The sequence below is a fragment of the Xyrauchen texanus genome, chromosome 34 (genome assembly GCF_025860055.1).
Source record: "Xyrauchen texanus isolate HMW12.3.18 chromosome 34, RBS_HiC_50CHRs, whole genome shotgun sequence".
NCBI classification, from domain to species: Eukaryota; Metazoa; Chordata; class Actinopteri; order Cypriniformes; family Catostomidae; genus Xyrauchen; species Xyrauchen texanus.
In genome coordinates, this window is record NC_068309.1 from 2803115 (window position 1) to 2815573 (window position 12459).

The window sequence follows — 12459 nt, forward strand, 5'->3', positions numbered from 1 at the left end:
CAACATTTATAATGTGTCATTTTATTTGAACATGGTTGGCTGTGATTGGATGATGCTGGACGATACTTTGAATCCGAATAAATTATGCTAATTTATGATGTAATGTCTGTAACATGAATAATCAACACTCCTGAACACATAATAAAATATTTGATGGAAAAAAAACAGACTTTCTTTATCTTAGTGTTATTTAAAATGTCTCAACTTAGTGCCGCTGTCCACATATGAGCACATTGTTTATAGGAAAACTATGCGCTAGAAAAAATAAATATATATATATTTATTTTTTGCATGTTTCTTAGGCCCTACTAGTCATGCACAAAGCAGTCACACGGGGGTTAAATCATATTTTTAAATCAATTCATTCATTGCAAAAAAAAAAATTCGCTTATTTACCAGAAAATAAGACAAAAATATTCCAAACATGATTTTTCACGAGTTCATTCAAAAATGAAAACTGTCATAATTTACTCACTCTCATGTTGTTCTAACCCGGTATGGCTTTCTATCTTCTTTAGAACACAACAGTAGAAGTAGCATGCAGAATGACAATCTCAGTCACCATTCATTTACATTACACCTATTTTTCCATACAGTGAAAGTGAATGGTGACTGACTTTAACATTCTGCCTGACATTTCCTTTCACATTCCATGGGGTTTGGAACGACATGAATTCAAATCTTTGGGTGGACTATCCCTTTAAATAGAGCTATTTTTGATTGAAAAGCAACGACTGTATTTTATGCTATTGTGCTGCTTTTAATATTTCCGGATCGATTGAAAGGTCGGACTTGAGGAAACGTAATGCATATTAAATCCATATGATACACGTTGCTTAATCAACCAATCCATCATGAAAATATTGTGCATATTCAATATATCGGCCAGCTCTAATCTGACTGAGGGTCACACGCCAGTCATGATTATCGGCCGCCCTGCAGCACCCCTCACGGGGATATTTGCATCTCAGACGCCTAAAGCTCATCATAAAGTGCATGTTGAAAGTGGACCGTCGCTTGAAAGGCGGTTTGATACAGGAAAAGTGCGAGCTCAGCAGATAAAACTCTTTTTAAAATAATCTTCCTTTTGGAGGAGCGGGAGAGCGCGGCGCACTCCTCTACCCGCGGACCTCTCTTTGGACGTGGAAATAAATGAGTACTTGTGTAGGCGACGACCTCAAAGACTTCACTTGATTTTCCTGTGGCAGGCAGCAGGCAGGGCGGCCACAGAAGGCCTCGGCCCATGTGACGGCAGTTATATAAAAAGACTTAACCACAGATAAAAACGGTTCCCTGCGCGGTGGTTAGGGAGTGGGAACGGGCATTTGCTTCGGTTCAGATGAAGGTTTATTTACTTTGGAGGGAGAAGAAAGCAGACGGGGCATCAGAAATGAGGTGGTGGGTTAGAGCAGAAGACATTTTCAGGATGTTGGTTAATCCATGAAGATCCACCTACACATATTACATCTGCATGCGTGACGCGTCGCCCCCCCACTGAAACTTGATGTGAATGATGTGTTGCACTTTTTCAAACTCGTGACTGTAAGCCTTGAACGAGGCTTTGAAACAAGACTTTAATATCGAGTAATGCAGCAAGAATTCACCCAAAAATAAAAATAGAAATGTCTGTTTTTCGTTTACTCACTTGCACGTCCCTCCAACCCTTTGTCCTGTTACGTATCCTGTAGAATGCAAAAGGAGAAATTTTGAAGAATCCTCACGCAGCTCTTTTCCGAACAACAGTTCGTAGTGACCACATCTGTCAATAAGGCAGACTGTACGGCTTGTGCGCTATATTCCAAGTCTTCTGAAGTCATACAGTGGCGTTGTGTGCGATAAAGGCTGAATTTAAGTCGTTATTTGTATTCGATTAAACAGGAAAATTAAAACTATGGTAATAAGAATAATAATATTTCCGTATCATGATTTTCACAATGTAAATACAATAGTTTAACTGTGGTTTTACTATAGTAATATTGTGGTAACTCTTCAAAATAAGGTAACATTTGTTAACAACATTAGCTCATTTATTAGCATTAGCATAAACGTTAGCATTTATTCATCTTGGTTAATGTTAATGTCAACATATAATTGTTCAAATTAAAAGTTGTATGTTTACATTAGTTAATGCAATATGAAACATTCTATTTTTATATTTACAAAGATTTATAAACACTGAAAATATTTTGTGCATTGTTAGTTAATGATACAGAATGCGTTTACAAATGTAACTGTAGACTGTAGTAACCATGGTACTTGTAGTCAAGTCAAAAATTATGATTTTTATTACAATAGTTTTTGTTTTCCTGTATTATTAATATGGTTTTACTACAAATACCAAGGTTTAAATATGTTAAATAATTAATAAATCCCGCCCTGTCCCCTAAGGGGTCTGGTCGGGGGGGCCACGGCTCCCCTGGCCTCCCTCTAGATCTGCTCCTGTTCGTCATTTGATAACAAAACGGCAAACTGCATTTTGGTTTGATGTCAATGATATTTGACCACGAGAACCAATGATGTCTGACCTGATATGATTTTTGAACGAAGTTCGATCTAGAAGATTTTCAGTGAATAATGACTGAAATTTGGGTCTTTTCTCCACACAAAGATTTTGCATCACTTAAGAAGACTCATAATTACGTTACGGAACTTTGGTGCATATTTAAACATCCAAATATCCAAGAGGAACGTTTTATTGATCCAAATTGGCTCTTCTATGCCTTGGTTCTCAGTTAGGCTCCATTGACATATCAACTATTTCTCTGATTATTCTCCTTAAATTCCTTCAGACAAAAATAAAGAAACAAATTAATCAGTTGTTGACATACAGTAAGAGTATAGAGATATTTCTAGCTCGGAAGAGTTGTTGAGAAATATTTGAGTTGATATTGAGACATATTGAGCACTAGAGGAGACACATGTGAGATTACTGGAGAAACATCTGAGAAACAGGAGCAAAAGTCTCATTGCTGTTTATGAGAGTCAATTGAGATTTTAAGCCATTCAAACCCCCCATCAAAACTCCAGGACGATCTCTCATTTGTCTCCTCCATCATACAAGCGTCTGGCGCTCTTGTCCAGTGACCCTGGAAGGACGTCCAGTGCCCGGAACCCCTCCTGCACACCTCTTCCCAACGCGGCAGGAATTATGAAGCCCAGTGAAGCGTTCGCCGCACTGGCTGATAAATATTTATTTGGAGAAGGCAAATGAATGTGAATGGATGCATGAGCCTCGTTGAACTGCTCTGGCATGTCCAAAGCCCATAATAATCATCATAATGACAATAATCCCACATCGCCATGGACATAGTGCCATGGCAACCTGCCATTCCCAGCGACCCTGCCATGGAGGCACATACGGATACACAGACATATAGAGTTAGATGTGTAGTTGAAGTTTAAGCCAAAGAGTAAACAGAGTAAAAGGCACATTCCCCCTCCCCCTCCTCCCCCGTATTCAGGTGAGGCTGAATCCTGTAGCACATTCCTTTCGCAATGTTCCCTGTTCTTCACGTTATAGCCCCCCACTTTCGCTTTGGATATGATGAAGGTGGCCTGTATTATTGCGCTCCTCATTGGAAGGACTGGCGAATGGGGCACTGCCATGTGGGACAACAGACATCCTTGCTGCACTTTACGTCATGCTGTGACAGGGCGGAGGGCGGGGCCGGGTCGTGATTATACACACCCGGTCCCTTATCAGGCTAATTAAGCCTCCGAGAGGGATAAAGGCCGATTGCGGACGGTGGTGCGATGAGAGAGAACGTTTATGGAAAGCTGTCAGTCATGTGTGTGTGTTTGTCTTTTGTTTAAGTTAATCATTAAAATATTGTTTATGTCGTCAGGCTGGTTCTCGCCTCCTCCTTTCCATTGAACTGTTTTACACTGGTGCCGAAACCAGGGAAGGTTATGCCGGGGGGGAGGGATATGCCGTAGTAGATTTCTCGCCACTACCATCCACCCCAACGGAGCAGACGCGGCCGCCTGGAAGCGGAGGAATGGTCGCTCCTAACCGACCGCCTGGAGCGGTCAGGGCCACTGCCAGGGGTGGAGGAGTCCCCTACCAGCCGCTGAAACGTGCCGGGGTCTGAGACCGCCGACTGCGAGCGGGGAGGGGCTCGCTGCTGACCGCCTGGAGTGGGAGAACCGCTGCCAGGGGCGGGGGAGACCCTTTCTGTTCCCCGAGAACTCGGCGGTCCGCCAGGGGCTGGAGGACTGCCTACGATCCGCCCGGAGAGGCACGGCTGTCGTCCGTTAGAGGGTGGAGGAGTGGCCGAGGAACAAGCTACGGCATATCAGAGAACCAGCTTGATGATATAAGTAATAATTTTAATGATAAACTTAAACAAAAGACACAAACACACACATGACGGACATGTCCATCTCTTTCTCGTCGCACCACCATCCGCAATCGGCCTTTATCCCTCTCGGAGGCTTAATTAGCCTGATAAGGGTCCGGGTGTGTATAATGACGACCGGCCCCGCCCTCCGCCCTGTCACACATGACTTTACCATGGAGCTCAGCCAAGTGTTTGATTGCTTGTCTGAAGATCGGAGGCGGTGAGGGTTTTATCTGGACTGTCTCAAGGAGATCAATGAGTGTCAGATTATGTGATTGAATTTTATACCCTAGCTGCTTGTTGTGGAGTGGAATGACCATGCTGTGTGGGATCATTTTCTGCTTGGTCTTTCCGACGACATTCTGGACGAGATTTATTCTTTGGATTTGCCTCCGCACTTCGATGACTTGGTGGATTTGGCTATCCGAGTCGATCAATACCTGACCCTACGCCATCACCACCGTCAATGCTGTATTCCACCTACCCTGGCATTGATCCTCGCACCCGTTCTGCATCTCCAGCCAACTCGCTAGTATCACGGCCTGACACTGAACCATGCAAGTTACTAGAACTCAAATGTCACACAGGGAGAAACAGCAACATCTCATTAATGGACTGTGTTTACTGTGCTGCTTCTGATCATCTCTCTGCTTCCTGGTTCATTAGTAGGAGAGGGGTTACTGGCAAGCGCAACACATTTGGACAAAACCCCTGGACTTCGGACACTTCTCCCAGCCCGGCTGCAGTATGGATCTGCCTGTCACATGGTTTCCGCCTTGGTTGAATCCGGAGCTGAAGGGAACTTTATGGATTTCGAATTGGCTTCTAGGTGGCGACTTCCTATGGTCAAGTTGGAAAGACCCATCATCGCCCACACCCTACGTGACACGCCGCTGTCCATCATCATTCAATCCACAAAGCCGGTCACCTTTGTCTCTGGGAATCATTCGGATCAGTTGTCCTTATACCTTCTCCAATCTCCATCAGCAAAGGTAGTGTTGGGGCATCCTTGGTTTGTAACCCAAAACCCACAAATATATTAATCAACAAACACTGTTCTTGCTTGGAGTCTGTATTGTTTGTCACACTGATTTAACTCTTCTGTTTCCCCTGTCCAGTCTTGTGCTTCATTGCAGAATAAACCAGTGGACTTATCCAGAGTACTGTTGACATACCATGACTTGAGGGCAAACCTCACCTTCTCTGTTGGTTGCCCATATGTTGGGTGTGTTGTTGCCTTCCAGTTTTGCTGCATGTCAGCTGGTCTTCCACGGAGGAACCTCGTTTCTGGGAGTAAGATTACCCATCTCAGCTGGGCATTGTTCTGCACCTCATTTAGCTTCAACTGAGGATTATACAAATCTATTCCTGACTTACACCATGCACACTCTCATCCTACGAATACTCTCTTCACGCTTATCGGAGATCGCTTCCTCGCAGCCGGTGTCGGGATCTTCGACATTCCACAACTCAGTGACTGCTCACATTTTCTGTTAATATATCCTTTGAACAGCTCCTCTGCTTTTGGGTCCGTTTGTCTCACCATAGTCCTCATATGTGGACAGTGAGACTTTTAATACCAAAATAGCACCAAACTATAGAAAGTCAGATTTTTTCTCATCTAATATTTTATTATGTTTCCAGGACTGTTAGCATAATTAATTCTGATTCAAAGTAATCCATTTACTGCCATCCATGTTCAAATAAAATGATCCATTATAAATGTTGAATCTATGTACTGATGATCATCGTCCCATGTGTGTCAAACATGTTGAGTGATCCAAACATCATCTGCAGCCTGAAACTGAACTTTTGATCAGATTTTAGGAGTGAACGCACTTAATTACATAGAGAGCTATAGGATGCTCCCTTGCTCCCTATTTAGTGCATGACTTAACCTCCAGTGTGCTATCTGTCTGCACTGGTCTCAGAACAGTTATAGGAGAGCTATAGGATGCTCCCTTGCTCCCTATTTAGTGCATGACTTAACCTCCAGTGTGCGGTCTGTCTGCACTGGTCTCAGAACAGTTATAGGAGAGCTATAGGATGCTCCCTTGCTCCCTATTTAGTGCATGACTTAACCTCCAGTGTGCTGTCTCTCTGCACTGATCTCAGAACAGTTTGAAATGCATCTTATTTTCATCATAACTCCATATAAAGCCTCTGAAAGACATTTTCCAGCTTTTGCATGAACCCATTGATTCTCAATGTTAAAATACACAGTATATTTATAGGAATGCATATATTATTGCTAATGAATAGAACCGTATTGTACAGTGATACAAAATACAATGAAACTAAATCTATATTAAAATGAAGCGAAATGACCCACAGATGTGATTCTGTTGAAAGTTATTCAAAATGACAAGTTTTTCAGCTTTTGAGGGAATAATGTCCTAAAATCCACATATGTGGACATCATGTTTATCAGCACTCTGACGCACGAAAAATAAATACATTTTTTAAAATGGCATATCAAATGAAATTAGAGATGCTACTCTTTACACCCAAACAGGTTTCTTTAAAAAAATTAGAGGTTTCTTACTAGAGGCACTTTTGTTGGCTCTGCGTCCATAGAAGTGCTTCACGGAAATCTACACAATGCTGTTGTCACGTGATTCGGTGCGATAGAAGTTAACCCTTAAATGACAGTGTTGTGAACAGTATTTAGTCAGTTTAAATGAATTGTAATTACGTGTTGCATAAAGCGAAGCCAAAATACAATGTCCACACATGTGGACGAGGGGGTCGCACAAGGTTCAAACTTACGCCTGACACTGATCGTTAAAAAAAACTGCGTTTATGACCAAAAATGGCTGAAAACACGACTCAAAAACAGAGAGATGCTCCAGAAGTGTCCGTCTGATGCATTCGTACGTAGACCAATGCAAATAGTGCAACACGGCATGGCAGAACGTGCCTTGTGAGAACAGCCCTTGAGCCTACCTCAGATAATTTTTTAGCATTTTGATTAATATATTTTGAATTATCTTTATTTGTGGGCCTGTGTCAGCAAATATTGACATTTGCAATGAATTGCGATGAATTAATCAGCATATTGTGTGAGTAATTGAATAAAATATTTTGATAGATTGACAGCAAAAATGACACAAATCACCATTAAACTCCAAACAATTTGCTCTGGTTTGACAGTCAGTTTCTTGAGCTTTGACTTGACAGCTGGGACCAATTTCTGCCCCCCTCTTCTCCTCTCTGAGGGTTTGAGCTGCAGGGAACAGCCAGAGAGCCCAACACTTCCAATTATATCTCCCCCGCCAACGTGAGGGCCGCCTTTCCCAGCCTTACAATAAACACACACACACACCAGCGCACAGCACACAGCACACAGGTGCAGGAATGTGCAGCACACACACACACGTGCAATTTCTTCCTTTTACAGTGGCCACATCTGTGGAAAAATGCCACATGAAACTGGGAATGTGTTTCACTGTGCTGTGGCGCTAATGCAGGTGTGAGAGGAAAACATTGACACTGTATTTAATGAAATATGTATTTTATTTTCCATAAAGCCATGTAATCTAAAGCTCAGGTATAGTAAAATACATCAGAAGTATCCAACTTAAAGTTTCACTACTATTGCTTCTAGTAAGTGTTAGTGATTTGCTCAAACCTCTAACAGCGGTCCAGGTTTTCTTGGTTTGAAAATGATCCATCAGAGCATGTTATTCCAAATAATAACGCATCGACCCCTCCCCTCCAAACACCTTCCTCCATTCTGCAATATATCAACCACTTTTGACGATCCAATCAATTCCAGATCTCACTCTGCATTTTTGGTTTAGTTGATTATCTTGTTTCACTTAGAAATACGGCATATTAACCTCATGCGACCCAGTGTCCACATACGTGGACGTCACATTTTGGCTCTACTATATGCAAGGCATCATTTAAATTACATTAAATGGACTGAATACTGTTCACAAGACTCTAGACTGTCATGTAAAGGGTTAAACTTCTGATGCACCGAGTCACGTGAGTCACGTGACACAACAACATGACGTCAATTTCAGTGAAGTGCCTCTATGGGCGCAGCGCCAACATAAGTGCCTCTGATAAGAAATCTCTTTAAATTTTTTACCTAAAACCTTTTTGGATGATAAGAGTAGAGTCTCTTCTTTCATTTGATATGCCGCTTTAACAAAACACATTTATTTTCGCGAGTCAGCGTGCTGATAAACATGATGTCCACATTCGTGGATATTGGGAAATGATTCCCTTAAAAGTTGAAAAACATGTTATTTTGAATAACGTTCAACTTGAACACATCTGTGGGTCATTTTGCTTCCTTTTAATATAGATTTTGTTATATTTTATTTTGTTACCACTGTACAATACAGTCTATTCATTAACATTAGTAAATGCATTCCTATATATTTTCTGTGCATTATCACATTGAGAATTAACGGACGCATCTAAAAGCTGATAAATGTGTCTTTCAGAGGCTTTATATGGAGTTATGATGAAAATAAGGTGCATTTCAAACTGTTCTGAGATCAGTGCAGACAGACAACACACTGGAGGTTAAGTCATGCACTAAATAGGGAGCAAGGGAGCATCCTATAGCTCTCCTATAACTGTTCTGAGACCAGTGCAGACAGACAGCACACTGGAGGTTAAGTAATGCACTAAATAGGGAGCAAGGGAGCATCCTATAGCTCTCCTATAACTGTTCTGAGATCAGTGCAGACAGACAGCACACTAGAGGTTAAGTCATGCACTAAATAGGGAGCAAGGGAGCATCCTATAGCTCTCCTATAACTGTTCTGAGATCAGTGCAGACAGACAGCACACTAGAGGTTAAGTCATGCACTAAATAGGGAGCAAGGGAGCATCCTATAGCTCTCCTATAACTGTTCTGAGATCAGTGCAGACAGACAGCACACTAGAGGTTAAGTCATGCACTAAATAGGGAGCAAGGGAGCATCCTATAGCTCTCCTATAACTGTTCTGAGATCAGTGCAGACAGACAGCACACTAGAGGTTAAGTCATGCACTAAATAGGGAGCAAGGGAGCATCCTATAGCTCTCCTATAACTGTTCTGAGACCAGTGCAGACAGACAGCACACTGGAGGTTAAGTCATGCACTAAATAGGGAGCAAGGGAGCATCCTATATCTCTCTGTGCAGTTAAGTGCGTTCACTCCTAAAATCGGATCAAAAGTTCAGTTTCAGGCTGCAGATGATGTTTGGATCACTCAACATGTTTGACACACATGGGACGATGATCATCAGTACATAGATTCAACATTTATAATGGATCATCAAACTTAGTCCCGCTGTCCACATATGAGGACCTACATTTTTAGGAAACTTTTGGATGTTAATTAGGTGCTACTTGTTACATATCAAAAAGGGAAATAGAAAGTGCACACATCAGTCCCGCTCAGGTCTCAGGAAGTTGAGGAAGTCAAATGTGAGGTAATTCATGAGGGCTCTAAATGAACAATATAAACTCAAGAAATGTTTTTGAAACCGTCTGGATAGTAACTGAGCAATTATGATGAGACTCAGTCGGGGACGTTTGGTGTCATTTCAGGGTTTTGAGATCTGAGCTCAGCGGGGCACTAATGAGTTACACTCGCCGCTGAATTCAGACGGTCTGGAGCAGAGCGGATTGTTTGGCTTTGTGGAGGGAAAAGAGTGAGAACAAAGAGTGAGAGTCTGGAAGGTCATTTGAAAAAAGAAGACAAACTCTTGACTGTGAAAACAGCCACAGAAAATCAAATGACATGTCCAAATATTTACTTAATGTGCTACAGTATAACAGTGTTTTGTGATACACAATAAAAACTGTACATGCATTACGACTCATTAAGGAAAATGTGCATTGCATGCAACCGTATACTATAGAAGGTGTTTCTTCAACTTTAGATTTATATAAATATATATACAGTATATATATATAAACAGATATCAACATTTTTCCTTGGAACTTTTCAAATGTCTTTAATGGGGCAGTGGTGGCTCAGTGGTTGAGGCTCAGGGTTACTGACCAGAAGGTTGGGGGTTCAAGCCCCAGCACCACCAAGATGCCACTGTTAGGCCCTTGAGCAAGGCACTTAACTCCAGGTTGCTCCGGGGGGATTGTCCCTGTAATAACTGCACTGTAAGTCGCTTTGGATAAAAGCGTCTGCCAAAGACATAAATGTAAATGTAATACATTATAAAACAGTTTATTTCATGTTTAAAACTCTGATCGTCTTAACAAAGAGTGACACAAACATGAAGCATTTTAGTATTTATTGTGTGAAATATGAGACATGAATTAGGCGTCATTTCCAATCAAGCTGTAGTTTTGACAAATTATGCAAAAAATTATAAAATATTCAAAAATACAATAATCTGACCAAGAACAGAAAATGTAACGATATACATGTATAATGTAATGATATACATATATAATGTAACGATATACAAGTATAATGTAACAATATACATATATAATGTAAAGATATACAAGTATAATGTAACAATATACATATATAATGGAAAGATATACAAGTATAATGTAACGATATACATGTATAATGTAACGATATACATGTATAATGTAACGATATACATATATAATGTACCGATATACAAGTATAATGTAATGATATACATATATAATGTACCGATATACAAGTATAATGTAATGATATACATATATAATGTAACGATATACATATATAATGTAACAATATACAAGTATAATGTAATGATATACATATATAATGTAACGATATACATATATAATGTAATGATATACAAGTATAATGTAATGATATACATATATAATGTAACGATATACAAGTATAATGTAACGATATACATATATAATGTAACGATATACATGTATAATGTAACGATATACATGTATAATGTAACGATATAATGATATAATGTAACGATATACATTTATAATGTAACGATATATATGAATAATGTAACGATATACATGTATAATGTAACGATATATAACTATAATATAACGATAGACATGTATAATGTAATGATATACATGTATAATGTAATGATATACATGTATAATGTAACGATATACAAGTATAATGTAACGATATACATGTATAATGTAACGATATACAAGTATCATGTAACGATATACATATATAATGTAACGATATACAAGTATAATGTAACAATATACAAGTATAATGTAATGATATACATGTATAATGTAAAGATATACATGTATAATGTAACGATATACATGTATAATGTAACGATATACATATATAATGTACCGATATACAAGTATAATGTAATGATATACATATATAATGTACCGATATACAAGTATAATGTAATGATATACATATATAATGTAACGATATACATATATAATGTAACAATATACAAGTATAATGTAATGATATACATATATAATGTAACGGATATACATGTATAATGTAACGATATACATATATAATGTAATGATATACAAGTATAATGTAATGATATACATATATAATGTAACGATATACAAGTATAATGTAACGATATACATATATAATGTAACGATATACATGTATAATGTAACGATATACATGTATAATGTAACGATATAATGATATAATGTAACGATATACATTTATAATGTAACGATATATAAATATACATGTATAATGTAACGATATATAACTATAATATAACGATAGACATGTATAATGTAATGATATACATGTATAATGTAACGATATACAAGTATAATGTAACGATATACATGTATAATGTAACGATATACAAGTATCATGTAACGATATACATATATAATGTAACGATATACAAGTATAATGTAACAATATACAAGTATAATGTAATGATATACATGTATAATGTAAAGATATACATATATAATGTAACGGATATACATGTATAATGTAACGATATACATGTATAATGTAACGATATATATGAATAATGTAACGATATACATGTATAATGTAACGATATACATGTACAATGTAACGATATACATGTACAATTTAACGATATACATGTATAATGTAACGATATACATGTACAATTTAACGATATACATGTATAATGTAACAATATACATGTACAATATAACGATATACATGTATAATGTAAC